The sequence below is a fragment of the Macrobrachium nipponense genome, chromosome 31 (assembly GCF_015104395.2).
Source record: "Macrobrachium nipponense isolate FS-2020 chromosome 31, ASM1510439v2, whole genome shotgun sequence".
Lineage (NCBI taxonomy): Eukaryota > Metazoa > Arthropoda > Malacostraca > Decapoda > Palaemonidae > Macrobrachium > Macrobrachium nipponense.
The window spans coordinates 8,598,728-8,623,194 of NC_061093.1; the positions used below are offsets into that span (position 1 = coordinate 8,598,728).

Below are 24,467 nucleotides of genomic sequence, written 5' to 3' on the forward strand. Positions count from 1 at the left end.
GAACCATACAACCGCTTAATGCAATATGACGCGAAGGTAAAATACGTAGATATTGTAGTCACTCGCCAGCTACCTCCCTCCTACATTCTTTCTCGACGAGGAAGAGAGGGATTGGAGATCGACTGTCTTCGTTCTCTTAGCCAAGAGAACTAATTAGTCTTAACCGAAGGAAAGCTTCAAGTGAGAACCGAGAACTGAAGAGGACAGTTCAAGCTTCTTATGTTATTGGACAGAAGACTTCATGGCCGTAGTCTACAAGTCTTTTTGCCCGAAGAGGCCTCAGCGAGGTAGTGACCTATGACTGAGAGTTCTTCTGAATCTTTTCAATGGGAGCTTACCCGCTTACGCGACAGAATCTTATTGGGATCTTTGTCAATGGGGACTAACTCATTTACCTAACAAAGAGTTTACATTTTGTCAATGGGGGCTTATCCACTTACATGACAGAATGTTTAGTATCTTGTCAATAGGGGCCAACCCACATGACAGAAACTAATCCAGGAATTCGAGCATATAGTCTTCCCGATTCCCGTAGAAATCGAGGAAGGGGCAGGATTCCTGCTCAAAGACTGGGCTTACGCCAGGTAGGACCCGAAGGATCCCCCTCGGCAGCGCAGTCCTGAATGCCGAAGAGGCATTTCTTGACAGTGAAATCTGCTTTAGGTTTACTAGAGTCTCCTAGATGCCAGCTTATCAGAACCATCCCTGACTGCCTTATCCATGCAGGCTAAGACGCTGGATAGTTGCGTTAGAGAGAAAAGAGTCAGGGCTCCGAGACTGCAGGTCCAGGGCTCCCAAACACCCAATCTGGGAAGTTACAAACCTCCATTGTCCTGAACAGCCCTTTCAGATGGTGATCTAGATCTGAAAGTGTCCAGGAAACCTTAGCAGAGGACAGGAGAGACCTCCTCGGATCATCTATCAGGCTGGCAAAATCACCCTGGGAAGAGGAAGGCTCTCAACCCGCTTCCTCTCCCGTCTCATACCAAATGCCCTCTCTTCCGCTTAACCTCGCTGGAGGAAGGGCAAAGGAAGTCTTGCCTTGAGCCTTCCTGGAATCCGTCCAGTCATGGATCCTTCCTGCCGGCTGACGGCAAGACCGTTGATCATGGATTGAGGGAACAGATGACTCGACAGAGGGGAGAACAGCGACTCTGCCCTCTGTCCATAACCGCCCCTCGACGGAGGCAGGGCAAAAGAAGTCCTGCTTGGCCTTCCTAGAATCCATGCACTCGTGACTTTCTTGAGGGCTTTCTACAAGAAAGAAACGTCGTCATCTTCACAAGTCCTGGCGCTATTCTCGTCTTCGACGAAGCCAACTGCGAAGGCGGAGAGTGGGGGGCCGAAGACTGAAACATGTCGCCAAAGAAAAACCTCAAAAGGTTAAAACCTAGCAGTAGGATGATGACGATGCAGCAGGTTCTTCTTCATCCGAAAGCTGCGACTGATCAGAAGACTCTCCCTCACCCACGGGAGCAACTGAAGAGTCCTTAAAAGACCGTGGAGGAAAGAAACCTTTCCGATGACAAGCGAAAAGGGGCGTCTTGCTGAGCGTCCTTGCGAGCGTCCTGATGGGTATCTCAACGAGCGTCCTGACGGGACGCAGCAGCAACATAGGCGTCATAGATAGCAGTCTGAGAAGCGTTCTGGTGAGCCGTGCGCCGAGCGTCACAAAGATAGCGCGCGGGGTGGTCATTGCAAGAAGTCAGGCGATCGTAGCCACCATGATCCTTACAGTTCAGAGAGCGTCCTGCTGACGTTTATCGACACTTGTAGATACTCTGCACTTATGAGGAGATAAACAGGCTCTCGAAGGCGACGAAGCCGAGGAGGGCAACGAACGAGGAGAGGGAGAGTACCTAGATCTCTTGATAGGCAGCCTCGAATGCATCATGCAGCGACGGCGGCTCTGCTTCTCTGCTTCTCTCCTGGCAAAAAACGAGGCCAATTGTTGTTGCATAACCAGGAGAATCTTCTTAGACGGAGAAGATTCCAATCAGGAGAAGGGCTCATCCTGTGAGAAGACGAGGGGCGAGGGACGCCTTCTTCCTTCTCACAGGAACAATGTTAGAGCGATCTGGGCACTCAAAAGCGTCCTCTCCGATGACGTCCTGGTTCTCTTCTGCGGTGGAAAGTCATCAAAATGTTCAGGCGATGATTGCAACGCATGACGCGAGAGAGGACGTGAAGCGTCCTCTTCTATAAAGCTTCTCTTTAGAGAGCTCGAGTCCTTCACGAGCTCCAACCCCTGCGCGGGGAGGACGCCTCGGAGGACTAGAAGCAATCCTTCAGGATTCGTGCACGTGCACGATCCTTAGCAGCCTGGGAAGCGTCTTCAGGTCCTGCCGAAGGGACGCCAGATCGGTGGGGAGTCCCCGTAACCCTCCTTCGGCTTTCGACTTGCCCACTCCCTTGAGTCCTGGGAGTCCGACAGAGGTCCAGGCCTAGAGGCATTATAGGGCTGATCTGACGGCCCCTCCACAAACACTAGGGGCACTAACAACATCACCACACTTCACAACACTGATTGGAGAGCGAGCACTTTAGATTCCAAGATACAGATGGAATCCCACAATAACAGAAAGGCATTACCTCTCGCAGACACAACCTCATGGCCCGTAGGCCATACCACAGGTTGTTAGGCAAAACAAAGTCTACAGGAAGGTTAGCAGGTTCACTACCCTGACTTCTGTTTACTGATGCAGTCTTGGAGGAAGAGCTCCTGATTCTATCATGCTCTAATTTGCGTACATACGAATCATACGTCTTCCCTTCGGAATCTCACACTCCTTACATCGATCTTCCAACAAACCCATATGCCCCGTACACCTCGTGCATACCAAGTGAGGATCTACCGAAGCTTTCGGTAGCCTCACCTTACTCCTTACAGACAACACACACTGAAACTAGCCGAACTAGATTCAGACATCTTAAGCAAAGAACAATCAAAGCCAAAATTCAAATCAATCCACGATAGCGTATGCCTAGCCACAAATCCAAGTTAATAAACCAAAAGACAATTAGGATACTTAAGCGGCAATGAAGTTTACAAAATCATAAGAACGGAGGTACTGAAAACAGAGAAAATCTGAATAGAAACGGGAATGGTTCCTGATACCGCCTCCCAGCGGCGGGAATGGGTACTAACCACCTGACCGACCACTGCGTGTGTCGTAAGTTTTGAAATTCTGTCGGACTTCGGAGAATACAGCTATATATATATATCTGACAGGTAGTTTTCATGAACAAAATCTATTTTGTCTTTTGTTTACATTAGAATCAGCTGATGGACGTTTATTACCGAAAGAATTATTTTGGAAAACAATTTAGTTGCTTAAAGAAAACAAATTTATTAATGGAATTATTATTTTTAACTTTGTACAGTGGTACCTCAAGATACGAAAGGCTCAACTTACGAAAAACTCGAGATACGAAAGCAAATATAAACAATTTTACGGCTCTACATACGAAAATTGTTCAAGATACGAAAGGTTGTTGCTGTAAGTCTGAGATTCACCCAGACCACCGATAACAATTTTGAAAATTGCGCACCGCCAACTGAGTCACTTGCCACCATCCTCCCGCTCTCCCATTGGTTCCTGATGCTAGTCACTATCATGAGATCCTTCTCTCCTATTGGTCAGCATCCCTTCCATGATGCATCTACGTAGCACGTGCTTTTTGTGCTTTTTCGGCCACTCTGTAGCAGCATTGTTTTTCTATACGCATGCGATATTCGTTCGTTCTAACGATCTTCGTTTATTAACGTAAATTCGTTATTGATTTCATTGTGGTATACTTTATCGAGTTGTGTGAGAACTTTACTACATACGTATACGTACTACATAACATAATTACGTACAGTATATACGTAGTCATGGGTACCAAGAAACTTGAAATTCACGGAAAGAAGAGGATGCTCTCTTTGGAGACGAAGATGGAGATTATCAAGAAGTATGAAGCTGGTATGCGATTGAGAGTGATCGCCATGGAATACGGCCGAAATCCGTCGACAATAGGCACCATCCTTAAGCAGAAGGACGCCATCAAAGCAGCTACACCTTCCAAGGGCGTCACTTTTTATTTTTTGTCCAGCAAGAGGACCCACGTGCACGATGAAATGAAAAGGCTTCTTCTTGTCTGGATAAAAAGGACAAAGAAATCGCTGGTGATACGATAACGGAGACGGCAATCTCCCACAAGGCCATCGCTATTTTCGGTGATTTGATTGCCTGGCTGAAGGTGACGGAGGAGAAGGGACATCAACGCCAACCCCAAACTTCAAGGCTTCTCATGGGTGGTGCGGCATGGGGAGGCGGCCAGCTCGGACACGAAAGCGCCGAAGCCTTTAAAAAGACGTTCAACGATATGATGATCAAGGAAGGCTACAGTTTCTCAGCAAGTCTTCAACTGTAATGAGACTGCCTTTTTTGGAAAAAAATGCCTCGTCTGACGTACATCACGGAGGAAGAGAAGAAGCTACCAGGGCATAAGCCTATGAAAGACAGGCTTACGCTCGCACTTTGTTCGAAACGCCAGTGGGATTGCAAGGTGAAGCCCCTACTTGTCTATCATTCAGAGACTCCTCCAGCCTTCAAGGCCCACAAAATGCTTAAGGAGAAGCTTCCAGGGATGTGGAGGGCTAATGCTAAAGCCTGGGTAACGAGGCTTTTGTTCACTGAGTGGGTAAATCTGTGTTTCGGCCCGACAGTGAAGAAATTCTTGGAAGAGAAGCGCCTCCCTCTGAAATGCCTGCTGGTGTTGGACAATGCCCCTGCTCACCCTCCTGCCTTGAGGAAGATATCCTAGCAGAGTATTCCTTCATCAAGGTTCTTTATCTTCTAATTAACACCACCCCTCTCCTCAAGCCCATGGACCAGCAAGTGATATTGAACTTCAAGAAGCTGTATACAAAACATCTTTTCAAGAGATGTTTCGACTCACCAATACCACAAGCCTCACCTTGCGTCAATTTTGAAAGGAGCATTTCGATATCGTAATATGCATCCGACTCATCGACCAAGCTTGGCAGGAGGTTTCGAGGCGAACCTTGAATTCCTCATGGAGGAAACTCTGGCCTGATGCCGTATCCGCCCAAGACTTCGAAGGATTCGACGTGGGCGAAGCTGGTGCTGCATTCAGAAACAGTTTGACAATCCTGAAACTTTCGCAAACAGATCTTGACGAGATCGTTGCACTTGGCAAGTCCATGGGCTGGTCGTCAACGAGGCAACATCAATGACCTTCTCGGGAGGACACCAAGAGGAGCTTATGACGGATGACCTGAAGGAGTTGGAGGCCCATGCAACATAATGTCATTCAAGAGGAGTTCTCTAGCAGCGGCAAGGAGGAGGACAAGGACTCTATGACAACGGCAGAAATTAAGATGCGCTAGCTGCTTTTCATATAGCAATATTCGTAGAAAAGAGACACCCGAAAAGGCTTACACAGGTCGTATACTTGCACAGTTCGATGACGTTTGCCAGAGTCGTTTCAGGAACATTTTCAAAAGTAGGCAGAAGCAATCTTCCTTGGATAGTTATTTTTTAAAGAGGCCTATAGTAGGAGTAGTAAGCAAAAAGGAAGAACCAAGTGATACTAAAAAAAAGAAAGTTGAAAAGTGGTGAAGAAGTTGAAATTTTGTGTATATATATATATATATATATATGTATATATATATATATATATATATATATATATATATATATATATATATATATATATATAAAGTAAATAATTAATTTTAGTTTTTGTAAAGTTAAGTGTTCCAGTTTTGTTCCACATTTTTACTACATACGTACATATGTATACGTACAGTATTTCTTGTATACCATGTACACTAATACTTTATTTACAGGTATATTAGCAGTACGTATTAAGTTAGGTATTGAATGGTCCAAATTGTTGTAGTACTTCATTGTTTATAGGTCAATTTAGCTTTATTATGGATTAGCCATTTTACATGTAAAATGTGGTCCAAGATACGAAAAGCTCATGATACGAAGGCCCCCTCGGAACGGATTAATTTTGTATCTCGAGGTACCACTGTACATAATAGTTTATGATATTATGATACAGTAATTCATATTTCATTGAGAGAGAGAGAGAGAGAGAGAGAGAGAGAGAGAGAGAGAGAGAGAGAGAGAGAGAGAGAGAGAGAGAGAGAGAGAGAGAAGCAGCTTAGGACGAGAGTAACTGTTGAATAGCTGAGAGAGCAGCTTAGGACAAGAGTACTGTTGACTAGCTTAGCTCGAGAATAACAATGAAATTTGTATTTTAAACATTTTATGGTGATAAGAAATGAAACATGGATAGTGATAAGATATTCTCTTGTATACTGTTATAATATGTGATATCATTAAGTCAACTATAAAAGTTGTATTGAAGCACAGTTTTGTAAATCACAGAAAGAATAAAAATATGGCAACACATGTACCTACAAATGTCGGGGACCATCTTGTTCTTTTATTACGATAATAATAGATCAGTATTATAGTTTTTTTCTGTAAGTGATGAGAGAGAGAGAGAGAGAGAGAGAGAGAGAGAGAGAGAGAGAGAGAGAGAGAGAGAGAGAGAGAGAGAGAGAGAGAGAGAGATTTTGCTATTTACATTCATAGTATTTGAAAATTTGTAAATGAGTTTATCCTAAAAATGCATTTAGTCATGAAAAGAAGAAGAAAACACAGTAATTAGTGAATCTTGCTCTATGATAAAATTCGCGATTTCGTTTATTTTCCGGGATATAGGTAGCATTTGGGCTCCACAAAAAAAGTAAGTAAAGTGATTTATGACAGTTTAGAGGATACTTACGTAAAAATACATTGGTAGTTTGTAAAACGCTGTAACCACTATCACATTGTGTAAAAATAGTATGTACGAACGAGACTGTAGGTTTGGTGACGTCACGGTGGTCATATGTATTTTTTTCGTGAATGAATATACATTTATGATAAAAAAAATAGTTACTGTACTGCTTAGAGTACCATACTGTAATATTAATGTAATCACATCAAAATAAAGTAATCATTGCATACTGTAAACATGTAAAGTGTATTTTTGTCTTTTGAAAAATGCATTCCCCAAGAAATTATTCCTTGAAGAGGCTTTTTATTATGAAGATATGCCAATAATATATAAGATATGCATTTTAGTTATGAATATATGACAATAATAATATAAGTAAAAATGGTTTTTATTTACGATCGCAAACAACAATACGATAATCTATGAAAATTATCGTTTGTATGACTGCAGTGTTCAGAGAAGTTGATTACGTTATACCAAAACATAATGAAGTTCGAATTGAAAATTAATGTTTTCCTAAATGTTATTACTACTGTAATTACACTACTACTATTAATATTTCTAAAAGGTTAAGAATGACAAAGGTGCTGTGAAGTGTAACTCAATGTTTACATTTCTGCTGGCCGCTCAACTACAAGTTGATGTCAATGATGTGGAATTATTCCGTGAATAGGCTATATATTCTGAAGATGTGCCTATAATATATAAGGTGAGAATGGTTTTATTACCTTATTGGGTCAGTTAATATCATAATGTGAATCTGTTCATGCATTTGCTGGTTATCTGAACCGGATGAGGCTTACCCTACACGGACAAGCCCGCGATGCTGAGATTCATACCAGCGATATAAAACTGAGAAGTGGTCCAAGGAAACACCGTGATTAACTGAATCCGTGATTGCTGATCCGCGACTAAGCGAGGCCCCACTATACTGCAAAACACAGTCTAAACACCCATGTCAAAATATGTATTCTTGAAGTTATCAAAGAACATTTCCAGTTTTCTACAATTAAAAACAAAATAGCCTTACCTGCAATGTTAGTAATCTGAAGCGCAAGAGGAAGAACATTCAATTCACACATCAATCTCAGAACATATGATGTATCTTGCATAGTCATGGTAACCAACTGAAGCAAAGTTGCAGAAGAACTGAAATTTTCAAGTCTTTAGAGTCGGGGACAACAACATTTAACAGATCTACAGATAAATATAAACAGCACTTATACAGACCCAATGATTATGGAAATCATACTTAGAAATCAATTACTATTACCTAGTTAGTCCTTTGTTCACCAAAAGAGTACTCTAAAAAAAACTAGCACCACTGAGTCCTTAGTATACATCCCACCAATTACCTCATATTCTGAGTAGAGTGAGCAAGCAGGTCTAGTGATGGCACTTCATATATGAATATTGGATTGGTAATGAAAACCAGCTTTTGTTATAAAAACTTTCTCTACTCATAACAATCCATACAATCATATAAATGTCAAACTGTATCTTTAAAGAGGGAGGATATTCTTGACAAAACTAGACAGACAAGCTAGGTTCCAAATGTCGAATACTTAACTTGCAGAAAGCTAAGGACTGGTTGGCTGGGAACTGAATCCTTCTCTGGCAAAACATGCTGAAATCTGGAAGTTGCTACTGATGAAGACTTAGAAACATGCAACATAGCTACTGGCAACAGCTTACACGAGGGTGGGCACTGAAAACCAGGACTTTGGAGAAGCCAGCATTTAAAATCGAGAGGAGTTTGATCACTTGTGCTGGACCAATGAGATAGAAGGAATGTCCTGGAGAAATAATCATATTCCTCGGGAGACTTGTTACGTCCACAAATGCATGCATTATAACGGGAAACTTTAACTGACCTGATTTGATCTGTCACTATTCTTGCATGTTGGTAGGATCTTGGACAACCACAACTCTGGCTGAAACCCAGTCAGATACTATCAGAGAAAATGATCACAGATGAGAATGCAATCTTCTGGAGACCTGAATGTAACTTCAGAAGAGAGTATACTATAACAGGGATTCTCACTGGAACCAGCTCAATCACTTTAGTAGGAAAGGACAACAGTACTTGGATTCACTTACAAAACTCTTCTAGTAGTAGGCAAGGCAAATATTATCAACTTGATGAGATCTTTGAGGTCTTGAGTGGAGGAAAGGTCCGAATAGCCTCTTCAGCAGCTCTTGAAAATCTTTCACGTCGGACAAGGCTCCGACAGTCTGAAGCCTGTTAGGACCAGAGCGGACAACTTTTTGGTGGAAACCTGAAAGTGAGGTTGTCTGAGAAGAGACAGTTTTTGAGGAGCAGTCTTGGAAAAACCTCCAGAAGACATAGCAGATCTTCATTGGCCAGAAAGGAGCCACTTAGAGTCGTTGAGGTGCCTCCATGAGAAAACTTGTTTAGCACCTCTCTGGACCATGCCAAACATAGGAAATACATAGAAGTCTAGTCCTGACCAGTCCTGGAGCATGGCATCCGTTGCCCATGCCAGAGGGTGTCTGGGGCTGGAGAGCGGAAGAGGGGTAGCTGATGATTCCTGGATGTCGCAAACAGGTCAATCTATGGGTGTCGTTCCATAGATCGCTCCATACCAGAGGGTCCAGGGTCCATTCGTGGGAAGAACCTGGTTGCTGCAACTTGACTTATCCTACAAGATGTTTAGTTTCCCTTGAATGTAGCATCTGACAAGGGTTTATCTGGTTTTGTTCTGCCCAGATTAGTTGTTCTCTGGAGGCTTAGTAAAGGGAGAACGAGTGAGTGCCTCCCTGCTTGAGGATGTAAGTTAGAGCAGAGGTGTTTTGTCGGAATGAACCATCACCATCTTGCTAAGATCTGGGGAGAGAATGATTGGAGGCCCAGATGAATGGCCTCCATCTCCTTGATATTTATAGATGGAGGTGTGTGTCTGATCCGTGGACCATGTCCTGGACACTTCTTGGACTCCTAGAAGGGCTCTTCAACCTTGGTCCAATACATCTGCATACAAGCTTAGCTTGGGGTACAGAGATAGGAGTGAGAATACAAGTGAGGACTCGAGGGGCTGTTAAAAGGGCTGTTAAAGGGGCTGTTGAAAAACGAAAACGGAGGTACTTCCTGGAGTCCAGACGTATGGGGATGTAGAAGTATGCGTCATGCATGTCTAAGGAGATCACCCAGTTGCCCCAATGAATGGAAGCCATGACAGACCGGCTCGTTTCCATATGAAACTGTCTTCAAAACAATGAGATTCAGAGCACTTACATCGAGGATGGGCCTCCAACCTCCTGATAACTTGGGAACTACAAAGAGCAGGTTGTGGAACCCCTCTGACTCATGACACTCGACTTCTGCAGCTCTCTTGAAAAGGAGGGAGTCAACTTCCTGAGAAAGGGGGTTGAGAATCTCTTGAGCCTTTTGAGTAAGATGTCAAAACGATGGGAGACCTGACTACAGGTCTTTCCTTGAAGGGATTGGAGTATCCCTCCTTCAGAACTTGAATTATCCATGGCTTCGCACCCCTACGTCTCGATTCCTCCCAAGTGGAAAAAGTCTGGCTCCTACAGGAGCAAGAAGGACAGGTACTATTTCATTTCTTGGAAGAAGGTTTGAATGTCAGTCTCTTAGCTGACTCGAAAAAATGTAGGTTGGTTTGTGATCTCAACTGGAGTCTGCCTCCACAAAAGGGCTGAAGCTGAAGGAGAGACTTGGAAGAGATGGAGGGATCCTTTAGACATCTAGTGGACTGCCAAACAAGTCCTAGGTAGACTTCTTCTGGAGGTCTGACAAGATCTCCAGAACGGTGGAACTCCTAAGGAGGCAGGATGCAACCCAGATCCCCACACTATAAAAACCACCAGCTGGCCAAATAGGATGACTGTGAAATGGAAATAGGATGTAAGATATTAAAAGGAAGCCACCACAAAATGATACCAAAACAGTACCTGAGAATATACAAAACTGTGAGATGTAAAGGAGTAAGACTGGCAACTTACCTTTTGTTCAGCACAAAAACTAAAGATGAGAAGAGAGATGGGTTAAACAAAATAAAAGTCTGTTAGGTAGTAAACATAAACAATAAAAGCAAAAATAATGGGAATACGTGATTAAGTATGACAAACAATAAAAGCCAAAATACTGGGAATACGTAATTAAGTATGAACCGTATAAAATACTGAAATGCACCTGAATAATCTTAGCTATAGAGAAACATACCAGCAACTATAGAAAAAATATAAAGGCTATATGGGCCAAATTATCAAGCTTACTAACATAATAAGTGAAAAGCTGGAACAGACGCGCATAAATATGATGGAACAAAGGAAAAAAAACGGATGAAACTTGCAAAAGAAAAGAAAACATGCCAAAAAGCCTTTTTACCGTGCAGAGCCTTTGCCAGCTTAGTACACTCATAAAATCTGAGGTTGTTGGAGGATGGATGCATAAAGGTCCAAGCGGTGACAGTCGTAAGAGTACTCTCCTTTTGGGGAAAGAGTAGGAGAGGTTGTCTTGAGATCACAACCAAGATACTACAGCATTTATATAATTGAAGGAATCTAGAGTCAAATAATTACAAAGTAAGAGAATAACTTACTCATACATCTTCTTCACCTCCTCAAAAGTCAATGATCTACATTCATTTTCTGGCACTCTCAATACTTGTGACACCAAGGAAGGTAAATCATAACTTTTTGCTCTGATAAGTTCTTTTGATGATATTTTCAAGTCACAGACTAAACGTCCACACATTGCTGCCCTTTCGGCAAATCCTTTACTCTATCTGAAAAAGTATATTGTAAATTATCATCAATAAAATAACAATCATTTATAAAGCTCTATGGTACATAAATATAAAAAGCACTATGTCCTCTCAAAATGTACAGAATATAAACTGACTTACTGTAAGCTTGGGCATCTGTGTTCTCTTGAGACGTCCAAGGCGTGACCAATGGGGAATTTTATTTACATTTACTCTATGGAGGAGAACACTTAGATCAAAGTTAAATATGTCATGCCCAACTATTATATCCGGATCAATCTTATGAATCTTGGCCAAAAGGAATCCCAGAAGAGCCCGTTCACTGTCTGATTTTTCAATCTTGGTTGACTGATAACGAGGTAGCTTATCTTTCAAATCCCAGGGCCATATTACATCAGATGGGTGTGTCATAGCTTGGAAAATTAAGAAATAAAATTATAATTCTGAAATTAATTTCTTCATGATCGCATACTCTATCTCATCAATTTTATTTCCACAAACAAATAAAGAAGAGACTGACACCATACATACCACAAAAGTGCACTTGGAAAGGAGGATTTGGAGGAGCTTTGTCGAGAGGAAATTCATGATGGACAAGACATGACACCATTGCAATTTCATTCTGGTGTGTCTTTGGGTTAACTGTTGTTCGCATGCCAATAGTCATCAATACTACAGGGGGAGGGGGTGCTTGCTATGTTGGGTACGGAGTAACATAGTCTGGCTGTACAGCTATGGCCTGTATTGAAAAGTGCATTTGAAATCAAAACACAGTAAAATGTCTAATAATGTACATGACATAGAGTAAATCTAATTCTATGCTATTACCCAAGCTTCTTGTTTCCCTGACCCAAAACCTTTATTGATTTGAGAAGCACTTATATCACTTCATGATAAAGTCCAATTCTGCTTCTTCCCTTTTTTTCTTCTCTTGTTTTCTTCCTGCCTGGGCTAAAAAAACATTATTTTGTCCTGCCTCGGTTAAAATAACTTTACCTTCTCCCTAGCTGTAACATATTTTTGTTCTAAAAAGGTGATATCTCTCTTTGTTAGCAAACTAAGGCAGTCATAAAATTCATATTTTATGGACATTTACTAAACAAAATGTTAACTTAGTAAGAACCACATTCTCTCATTTCTAGACAGTTAAGCTAAAGTCTTTGTTCTTAAATGTGTAAGTTAACAGACCTAACCAACAGAATAGGAAGAGAACACTGGAAATATAGGAAAAGCACAAGTTAAAAAGGAATGGATTTAAGAGAAGATGGAGCTACAGGCAGTCCTCGCTTATCAGTGGCATAGGTTAACAGCCTTCTGGTTTTATGGCGCTTGGCTAACGGCAACATCAACCAGATTTTCGGCGACTGTAAGCAATTTTCAGCATCAGAAGCAGTTTATTGGGGTCGGTAAGCTTTACTGGTGTCTGTAAACGGTTTATCAGCACCAATAAGTGAACAGGGGACTGCCTGTTCAAAAAACAATTACTACCATCTATAATGTGCCTTGTGAGTGGAACCTTTACAAATAGAAGGCACAAAAATGAAGACCATTTCAAAATTCAAAATTTAAGTACAAGTAGTACAAGAACTCAACTAGTTACAATTAACTTACCTCCACCTTACACCAAGACACTGGTGTTGATGGCAACTGTGGTAGCTTGATATCTAGCCAGCATGGGCCTTTGATCTGACGTTCTAAAAGGAAGAGCTCCAGAGAGGATGTATTTGCACCAAAAACATGACTGAAGGTCTCTCCACTCAAGTCCATAGGCACAGCAGGGTATTCAGCCTTAAAACAGAAATTCAAAACATGAAGTACAAAGTTTTTATAACAAACTGGTTTTTATACACACCTGAAATCATAATTTTGAATTGACTGATATTTAAGTTAGGTCTACAAAGCAAAATGTTGGGACACTTTCAGCCATTCAGTGCTTAAAGAGAGAAACACGGGGATTTAGAGATTAGCTTTCGACATACCCAAACTCATCAGTCTTGTCTACGAGATAAACCTGTCCATAAGTACTACCTGGATCCACAGATTAAAACCAACCGACCTCTTCACTATTCATATTGTTTGGACATGAGGCAGTAACACAAAAAGGAAAAGGGGTGGGGATTGGAAAGTAGAATAAGTAGAATATTACTGATGGGTTTATGAATATATTTATATTATAAAACCAGTGTTTCATCAAAACCCCATAAACATTATTTACTGTATATACTTGTAAATCATGTAACTTTTGATTAACTAATTTTTAAGCTAATTTTAAGTGGATCACATCATACACAAGATGTAAATTAGCGTATGTAACATTCACATATTAGTACAGTAGGGCCTCGTTAATCGCGGGGGTAGGGCCCAGAACCTCCCCGTGATAAGTAAATACCCGTGTTATCCTGGTACCCTCCCTAAAAATTGCTTTAAACTGCCTACTTTAATAACTAACCCACCCAGGCCACTATTTCATGTTTATAAACTGCCTACTTTAGTTCAAGCACCAATAATGTCCTTCAATTATCACCTTGAACTAAATTCAAGACAGTTTCAAAGTTATTCTTTCCTATCTTCAATTTCCCCTTCATCAGATCAGCAAACAAAAGTATAATTACCTAACAATTCCTTTCTATTTTCATGATTTGGCTAATGCACCAAACTAAAAGTACATAGTATATCTATTTCATGAATGAACATATTTATGATAAAAAAAAACATGATTTACTGTAATGATTACATCACCCAACTATAATATTAATGTATAAACAGCAACATACAGCAATAAAAATCTATTTTTGTCTTTTGTTTACATTTAGAATCAGCTGATGGACGTTTATTACAGAAAGAATTATTTTGGAAAACAATTTAGTTGCTAAAAGAAACTAATTTATTAATGGAATTATTATTTTTTTTAACTTTGTACATAATAGTTTATGATATGATACAGTAATTCATATTTCATTGAGAGAGAGAGAGAGAGAGAGAGAGAGAGAGAGAGAGAGAGAGAGAGAGAGAGAGAGAGAGCGAGAGAGAGAGAGAGACAGCTTGGGATGAGAGTACTGTTGAATAGCTTGAAAGAGCAGCTTAGGACGAGAATACTGTTACTAGCTTAGCTGGGAGAATACACAATGAAATTTGTATTTAAATATTTATATGGTGATAAGAAATGAACATGGATAGTCATAAGATATTCTTTTGTATACTGTTATAATGTGATAATCATGAGTCAACTATAAAAGTTGTATTGGAGCAGTTTTGTAAATCACAGAATAATAGATCAGTATTATAGTTTTTTACTGTAAGTGATGAGAGAGAGAGAGAGAGAGAGAGAGAGAGAGAGAGAGAGAGAGAGAGAGAGAGAGAGAGAGGAGAGAGAGAGAGATGAGAGAGAGAGATTTTGCTATTTTACATTATAGATTTGAAAAATTGTAAATGAGTGTATCCTAAAATTGCATTTAGTCATGAAAAGAAGAAGAAAACACCGTATTAGTGAATCTAGCTCGTACAAACGAGACTAGGTTTGGTGACGTCACGGTGGTCATAGGTCTTTTTTTCGTGAATGAATATACATTTATGATAAAAAAAATAGTTACTGTACTGCTTAGAGTACCATACTGTAATATTAATGTAATCACATCAAAATAAAGTACTGTATGTAATCATTGCATGCTGTAAACATGTAAAGTGTATTTTAGTCTTTTGAAAAATGCATTCCCCAAGGAATTATTCCTTGAAGAGGCTTTTTATTATGAAGATATGCCAATAATATACAAGATATGCGTTTTATTATGAATATATGACAATAATATATTAAGGTAAAAATGGGTTTTTATTATGTGTTAAGCTTCGTCGCCAATCGCAAACAACAATACGATAATCTATGACAATTATCGTTTGTATGACTGCAGTGTTCAGAGAAGTTGATTACGTTATACCAAAACAATAATGAAGTTCGAATTGAAAATTAATGTTTTCCTAAATGTTATTACTACTGTAATTACACTACTACTATTAACATTTCTAAAAGGTTAAGAATGACAAAGGTGCTGTGAAGTGTAACTCAATGTTTACATTTCTGCTGGCCGTTCAACTTCCAAGTTGATATCAATGATGTGGAATTATTCCATGAATAGGCTATAATATTATGAAGATATGCCAATAATATATAAGGTGAGAATGGTTTTATTACCTTTATTGTCAGTTAATATCATAATGTGAATCTGTTCATGCATTTGCTGGTTATCGGAACCGGACGAGGCTTAGCCTACAACGGACAAGCCCTTGATGCTGTGATTCATACCAGTGATATAGATTGAGACGTGGTCCGAGGAAAAACCAGTGATTAACTGAATCCGTGATTGCTGATCCGCGACTAAGCGAGGCCCCACTGTATTGCATTATGAAATACAATCATAATGACTATGCACCTTTTTTAAGGATCTAAAAAGTTATGCTTTACTTCAAAACATAGCCATTACATTTTGGTTTGGAAGTCAAGTGAGGGCGATTACGAGGTAAGTCTATTTCATGCGAATTTTCTTGCTTCTAGTTAAGAGTAAATGAATCTCTAAGATACAGACAGCCCCCGATTATTGGCAGGGGTTTCCATTCTGATGGCGGGACGATAACTGAAAATTGTTGATAACTAAAAACTGGTGATAATGGCGCCAAGCCCTAGTTATTGGTGCCAATAATCAAGGCTTGGCGCTGATAAGCGGGGATTGATGCCTAAAATTCAGTTATCATCATTGCTAGACAAAAGCCATAAAACCTAATTGCTGATAACTAGGGGCTGCCTGTATACTCTATTTATATGGGACAAGGTTATTTTAAATTATACAGTGTTCTTAAGTCTAAATACGACTTCAATAAGTTTTTTTATGACCAAATTTAGTTATGTTGGAGGTATGTTACTTGTGTAAAAAAAATCAAGATTCCATTTGTTATTTTCACTTGATTTCATCATAATACAAGTTTTACATATCTATCATTTCTCAACATGAAAACAACAGTAAAATACGTTCTTTCATGCCCAGTAGTTTTGATTAAAATATTTTTCTCTCCAATTTTATTTACAGTCAAGTTTGATGACATATCAAAGTTTATGGAGTTTCATCCACGCAGTCATTAGCAGCTTGAACAGTTTTTCCCAGCTCTAGTTACAACTTGCAGCTTAAATTTAGCCGTATATTTCCTTGCTGATCTTTTTCTCCATAGCAAATAAGGGTATAATGAAAAAAAAGTAAAAATATACCAGTCTTATTCTACCTAACGATGTATAATAACTAACTGCATTAAATTTTTACTATTGTACAGTGGTCAAAATGCAAGCAAAACAGCTGTTGGTATCCGATTTGGTTGTTTCTAGTTCAGTTGTTTATGGCTGTATGCATTTACACACGAGTATAACTTATTACAAGGGGGTTACTGTGTTGTAACTTGGTCTCTCAAAAAAGGAACTTCCATGAGGCACAAGATATATAAAACAATTTTTTTAAGGGAGAAAATTTTGGGGTCGCACAATACCTGAGATTGCGCATTACAGAGGCATATGATAGCCTAAATCAAAATTTTAGTGGGAGGTATAAGTGCCAAGTGCCCGAGGTTTCAAGAATCTATGGGCACTTTAGAACTATGTGGGTCGAGATATAAAGGCTCAGTTAACTCAAAAGGTTACTCAAAGGCATAAGGAACCTGTAGAGAATTTAAACATCAACTTTTCACCAGTGAACCAGGACAACTATATATTTAGGAAATCGTGAATGAATGGATGCAGCTAAAGTTAAGTAGAAGATGAAACGTAACTCACTGTCACTACCAGTTATAACAAGTATTAGTCTAATCATCTGTGTATATCTCTTAGACAAAACTCAGCAAAAGTAGACTAGCACTGACTGGTGCCTGGCCTCAAAACTAAAGATATATCCACGTTAGGATGATATGCCTGTACTAATATGACATGAAACCTGCTTTTCACTGACCTACAGAAAAGAGGTTTTTTTATTTTTAACCTCTAAAGTTCTATGGAGCAGTGGAAAATAGACCACACTGGATAAGGCAGATGGTGATTATCTGAAACCTTAGACTGGTTATTGATTCTTGACAAAAATGCTGAGGCACAGCAAAATTTAAGTGGAAAAGCACTAAAATAAATGCACAGCAAAATTATGAAAGTAAGTATATATATAAAAAAACACCAGCAATAAGCATCATACAAAACACATTGAATACAAATGTTAATACAAGACTAAGCCACTAAACTTAAAACCCTGGTAAGCAATGCTCAATAAAGTTACTGCTGCTTGGGTGCAAAAGAAGTACAGTAATTGAAACCTTCAGAAAAACCTATAATCACATAATACACGACTGATAAAACCTACCTACAATTATAGGAAGAAGTGCCAAAAATTTACCAACAATATCTGCAACAAACTCTATGTCATAAAAATGATAATGGGATACAAAGACATGTTCTACTCCAAAACATTAAGACATAGTAATGACTGAAATAGGAAAATTTGCTAGTATTTGAAACAATGCTTTTCATTTCCTTCAGGTCAATTGCAGAATGAAGTGAGGGACATATAGTATCTCAAAATTAATGAGATAGCAACTGCTTGGATGTCATAAGCTTTCACTTTGGAAGTAGGCAAAATGTCCTTCCTGAATCTGAGAATGCGCCTCAGAAATTAGGTCCCTCAGGAAGAACAACAATGCATTCTTAGTAAGAGGGCAAGATGGATTCTTAACAGAACACCAGAGGTTGCTGGATGGCCCTATAATCTTTTCGGTCCTCCTCAGGTAACACCTCAGGACTTTGACAGGGCAAAGGACCCACTCTTCTTCCTCAGGACCAAGGATTTCCATCAAATTTTTAGTGCTGAAGGAATGGGGCAAGGATTGGACAGGTCCTCGAAAAAATCCTTGGCTAAGCCTAGGGTAAAAGGAACATACTGCATCTACTTAGGAAAATCTCCACCATCTTATCGATGGCCTGAATCTCACTGACACGTTTTGGCAGCAGCCAAAGCCCCAATAGGAAGAGACTTTTCTGAGTGGAGATCCCTTAGAGAAGTGGAACAACAGGGTTCGAAAAGAAGGGCCTGTAGCCACTTCAACACTATGCCTAGGTTCCAAGAGACCAGATTGACCCTCTTCTGCTTGGAAGTGTCAAAGGACTTGATGATGTCACTAAGATCTCTGTTAAACAACAGATCCAGACCTCTAAGCTTAACAGTGCTAAATATGGCTCAATACTCCTTGAGGCAGAGGATAACATACCCCTAGAGGTCCTCGGATAAAGAAGGAAATGCGCAATTCCAGTTACAGATGTCTTAGAAATAGAGGCGTTATGTCTGAGACACATCTTCAGAAAACTGTCCACTTAGCTTGGAAGATGTGGCTAGAAGACTGACATCTACATCTTGCAATAGCCTCTGCAGCTCCTCTTGAAAGCCAATCTTCAATCTCCTCTACTGTCTTTTTGAAGAGTCAGGCAGGTGAGACTGGGGGAGCTGGAGGAAAAAGGTAGGAAAGCTTGCCAGCAAATAATGAATCTGCATAGGCTGAAGGAAAGGCAGATTCTAGATTCAATTCCTCTTCTCCTGAAGACCAGAGACAGGGACAAATCGTGAGAAGTCTTGGAGGCAAGCCCCCAAGTGTGTTCTTTAGTCATGTTCATAATCTCCACTAAGTGATGTTTAGTTCGTGCCAAAGACGGCTCATCTTGGTCCAAGGAAGGAGACCCGCAGTCAGCAGGGACTTGACGCTCGAGAGTAGGACACTGGTAATGAAGAGTTGGTGCTGGGCACTCAGGAAGAGCTGGGCCCTTGGATGACAATGACGAGCACCTGAGAGGGGTTTGTTGGGCATTTGCTCCCCAGAGACTAGATTTCTAGTCAAACCAATGCAAAGACATAGGGATCCACAGCAAACTGCAGGAAGGCTGTGGGATGCGGCTAGATTCTTTATACCACTCGACAGGGAGCTAAGAATGGCAACCGTCATCTACGTGTCTCTTCAGTGGCCATGAAAAATCAAAAGAGTTTGCGGTTCCTACTGTCTGCACTGAAATCCGTGGAACTGGATGACTGGGGAACAGGAGTGACCTTTGTCAAGGAGAACTGGTGGGATAAGTAGTCACCTCCTCCACTTGCATAACACTGTTACTTGTCACTTTACTGGCAATGGATTTAGGTCGGATGTGAGGGAGCCAGGCGCGGGAGTAGGTGAATTAAAGTAGGAAAGCTAGTGATAGGAGAAAAAGTGGGAAGAGGGGAAGAAGGAAGAGCAGGGTGGCTATCTTCTGACCTAGGCTTAGGTGTAGAATCTAGTTAGTGAAGCTCGTTTCTCAGCTCTAGATTTTGTTTGTTTATTTGTATGGTGTTTTTACGTTGCACGGAACCATGGTTGTTCAGCAACACCAACGGCTTTACGTGACTTCCGAACCGTGTTGAGAGTGAACTTCTATCACTAGAAATACACAATCTCTCACACATCCATGGAATGCCCGAGAATCAAACTCGCGGCCACCAAGGTGGCAAGCCAAGACCAAACTAACCATGCACTGAGGCGCTTCTTGGCTCTAGAGGTCACTTTCCTCTTCCTACCTTTTTTAACTTGTCCAGGTGAGATTTGTCTCAATCATTACATTCAGCCCCAGTTCTCTCCTTACTACCATTCCTAACCCTGTACATTTACAGCAAATTGTATGAGAATTATATGAAATTTAATCAATCTGGTTTTGCAACCTTCGCTAGTTATAAAACCTAGATAAGCTTGAATCTGACATCATAATAAAAAACAAACAAAAATTATCCTGAAAGTTATCAAAGCTGAAGGCTACTCACTCAATATTTGTAAAAGCTGTTAGCCTGATATAAGGCCTCCAAAAATCAAATGATCTACTTACTGAATAACGTATTTCCATATATTCGACTCATTTGGACTTCAAACTTCTCAATGCATAAAACTTCTTAGTTATTCGTGACTTAAACTCATTAATGGTGTATTTTTCTGCTATTTTTGAAGCAAATTCCTCATACACCTTCTCCCATGCTACCGTGATGCCAGTTTCTTGCTTTGTCTTTAAATCCAGGTGCTGAAACACGGCAAAAGAATCACATCATCATTAGTCAGAGTCCTATAAGGAATCTTTAGTATTTAAGAAAATATATAAAAAATGGATATAAGAACACTGCAAATCATTTACACACTCTTTAGCCAAGACAACTCACCTTGACTCGTGGTAAAAGAAAAATTTTACGCTGAATATTCTTTACTGAAATGCAGCAACTAGTATAACTCTGAACAGAATCAATCCAAATTTTTCCAAATAAAAAAACAGTGCCAGGTTGTTTGAAGGGATCTTCATATGCATCCAGCCAATAAAACCTCAAGACCTGAAATACCAAATTGAAACTATTATGTGATTTCATATATCCAAAGCATTACTTTGATCTCATTCATTTTGTCTAATCAGTGTCACCTTCAGTAAAATATTTAAACATCAATTATGATACTCAAATTTTCTGTTGCCAAGAAAACCAGTCACAAGAAGGATACCTGCCATTCACAATGGTGTCAATTTTCCCACCACAAACAGACCTTCAATCTATTCTCTTTCTTTAACATCCAAATTCACATTTCATAAATGAGGGAGGGTTTTATAATCACTTCATAACCAGCTACCATCCTAGCTTCACCACTTATAACAAATGGTAGTAGTATGATATATTTACTATAAAAATAGTTACACAAGTCAACATATTCCATTATCCATAACATTCATTACTCTACCTTCCCATTTTTGAAGACTGTCCTTAAAACTTTAAAAAACCTTTAAACTTAGTTAAAATCAAAATTTAATGGATTCATTTATTTCAGCTGCAGAACTGGGAAACTAATGACCTTTCTCTGTCCTGATAATCATTAATCAACCCTTGGATGGAACCTGCAAAAAGCATTACATTATCCTTTATACTTACAGTCCATTTGAAACTTAAACAAGTTTTTCTAAGATATAGCAATAATACTTAAATTCTCCCCTTAGATGTAAATGGAGAAAAATATAAAATTTATAAATACACATTTTTATAGATAGTATACAAGTCTCCAATATCTAAACCTATACCAGGACTAATATTTGCAGCTTGTTTAATGAGGTAGTAAGGTAAAGAAGTGGTAAATAAAAGGAAATACCACCAATTCAGCCATGTAAATTGTCATGAGCCACTTGAGTCACTGTGCCATTATATGTTATACAAGTCATTGTCCATCTGAGATTTTCACCACAACCAACAGGATAATCATCATTTTCATTTTATTCAATCACAGATGGCACGGTCTTCCAAAGAAGGAGTTTGAGGGAAAAAAAAAAGCAATCCTCCAATTCTCCTAGAAACATAAAAAAAAGCAAGGACCATCAGTTAATCAAACAATTCACATCCTGAAAATCTCTATAATACAGGTTGGTTCTTGAAAGTGGATTATTATGAAGGAGTTAAGCCAAACTACTGAGCCAATGACTTAAGCTCTACAGGGCTACCTTGAATGATTTGTATTTGTTGAAGATAAAACTTTAGACTTTACTAATTTACAGCTTTTAAAGATTTTATAATTGGGTTAATTACAATGATGGAGATTCTGACCAAATTTCTGTGACTGATTTGTTTCTGGTGTTTCATATTTGTTGTTGATTAACTGTTTTTGTTACTCAATAGTTTTATACAAATCAGAGGGGATCATGCCAGCTGTTCATCAAATATCCACAGGATTTTTTGGATTATAATCTTGAAGGAATTTTAAAACCATTATTGAGAGACAATAATTAATAGAATCTTAATGGTTGAATCCTGTTTATGTAATTGTGCATATTATATATGATGTTTTAGGGTATAGGTATAGTTTTGACTAAATGTTCTAATTGGGGTATTCATAGTTTTAACTAAATAATTCAACTCAGTACAAGTTTGTATCTCATGCTTATTCCAAGGAAGAGGTCCTTTTCCAATATTACTGAAGTAAATCTTATACATACTCATATTTACTGACTCAAGTCTGCTGGCTCTCACTGGGAAAGGTGGAAAGTCATTATTTCTCAACACATTCCACTGATTAGAGAGCCTTTCTGTTGTATTATTTGCTTCATCTTAACTTCATTCCTCAGTATCCCTTTAACACCGAGCTGGTATTTCCGAAAGTGTCTCCCGTATGACGGCGGCGTTCGCGAGTGAGCGCCGAAGCAGAAAAAAAGTTTTTTTTTCAAAAAATCCCAGCACACTTAATTTTTAAGATTAAGAGTTCATTTTTGGCTCCTTTTTTGTCACTGCCTGAAGTTTAGTATGCAACCATCAGAAATGAAAAAAATTTTATATATAAATATTGGAATATAAGACAGCGCAAAAAAATTTCATATATAATTGTATACAAATCGCGCTATGAGCAAAACGGTTAAAGCTAATGAGTTATTTTTTCTGTTGTATTGTACACTAAATTGCAATGATTTTGGTATATAACAAATTGTAAAGCGATCAAAGCAACACAGAGAAAATATTATCACAATATGATGCAGGAATTCGTAACTCGCAGACGTAAAAAAAACTGTTTTCAAAAATTCACCATAAATCGAAATATTGTGCTAGACTTCCTGTTTGTTGCCAAATGAAGGTAATTGATTGAATATTACTAAAATGTAAGTGTTGTAGCTTACAATTGCAGTTTTCGACCATTTCGGTCAAGTTAAAGTTGACCAAAGGTCAAATTTTTTCTATTTATCATTATTTATATAAAAATATTTCAAAACTTATAAAAGCTACAACAATAGGTTGTTTTTTGTTTGTATTCTACATGAAATTGTGCCATTTCCATATATACCTTTATGTAATGGCTAATTTAAAATGGGTGCAAACTTACGGACAATCAGAAGATTATTTTTTTGGAAGAGTTACTGCGCGGAAGACGTTAGGAAAAGTTTTTTTTCACAAATTCACCCTAAATCAAAATATTGTGCTAGAGACTTCCAATTTGTTGCAAAATGAAGGTAAATGATTGAATATTACTAAAATATAAGAGTTTTAGCTTACAATTGCGTTTTAAGACCATTTTGGTCGAGTCAAAGTTAACGATGGTCGAGTCGAAAGGTGACCGAAGGTTGATTTTGGCACATCGTTATTTATATGAAAATATTTCAACTGATAAAAGCTACAACCATGAGTTGTTTTTTGTTGTATTCTACATGAAATTGCACACATTTTCATATATAATACTCTATGTAACGGCTAATATAAAATGATGCAAAAATTATGTCAGTGACGAAATAATTTCTGAGATGTGTCACTGATGCTTTTTAGTGCGAGAAGAAAGAAATTAGTGCTTGTGCGCCTGGGTAACGATTGTAAACAAAACAACAGTTTGCTCCGTAAGCTCCCAGCATCCCCCAAGGCGCATGATTCAAAAGTTTTCGCCTAGTAGGTCTATAACTATTTTTCCGCGAATTTTAATAAAAAACTTTTTTCGTTGACGTAGCATACGTCGGTTCAGCACCCGACAGACAATTTCGTCGACGTTTAATACGTCCAATCGGCGTTAAAGGGGTATTATTAGGACATGAAGAAGGGTTACAGGTGGTTCAACACTTTTACTTGCACAAAAGAGTTTGAGTTTGATTTAAAACCTCCAGTGCATATATCTGACATCCATATTACAGAACAGACAAACAGTTCCTTTGAAGAGCAATGTCAATGATGGTCTGCAGGCTCCCCAATTTGTATGAGATAGTTTCTTTATCAAATTTAATCCATTTTTACATTTAACTTTTATGTAGGCTACATCAGATTTCCAGGCTTTTCTGACTAAAAAGTATGTGATAATCCTAACCTTTAAATCAACCTCTCCATTTTAGCACATTCAATTTTA

At 39.1% G+C, this 24,467-nt stretch overlaps 1 pseudogene; it reads right to left on the minus strand.

The window, feature by feature from the left end:
- The window catches only part of LOC135206594 (DNA polymerase alpha catalytic subunit-like), a 127,944-nt pseudogene extending 106,699 nt beyond the window's left edge, over nt 1–21,245 (minus strand).
- Between the last annotated feature and the right edge of the window lie 3,222 nt (nt 21,246–24,467).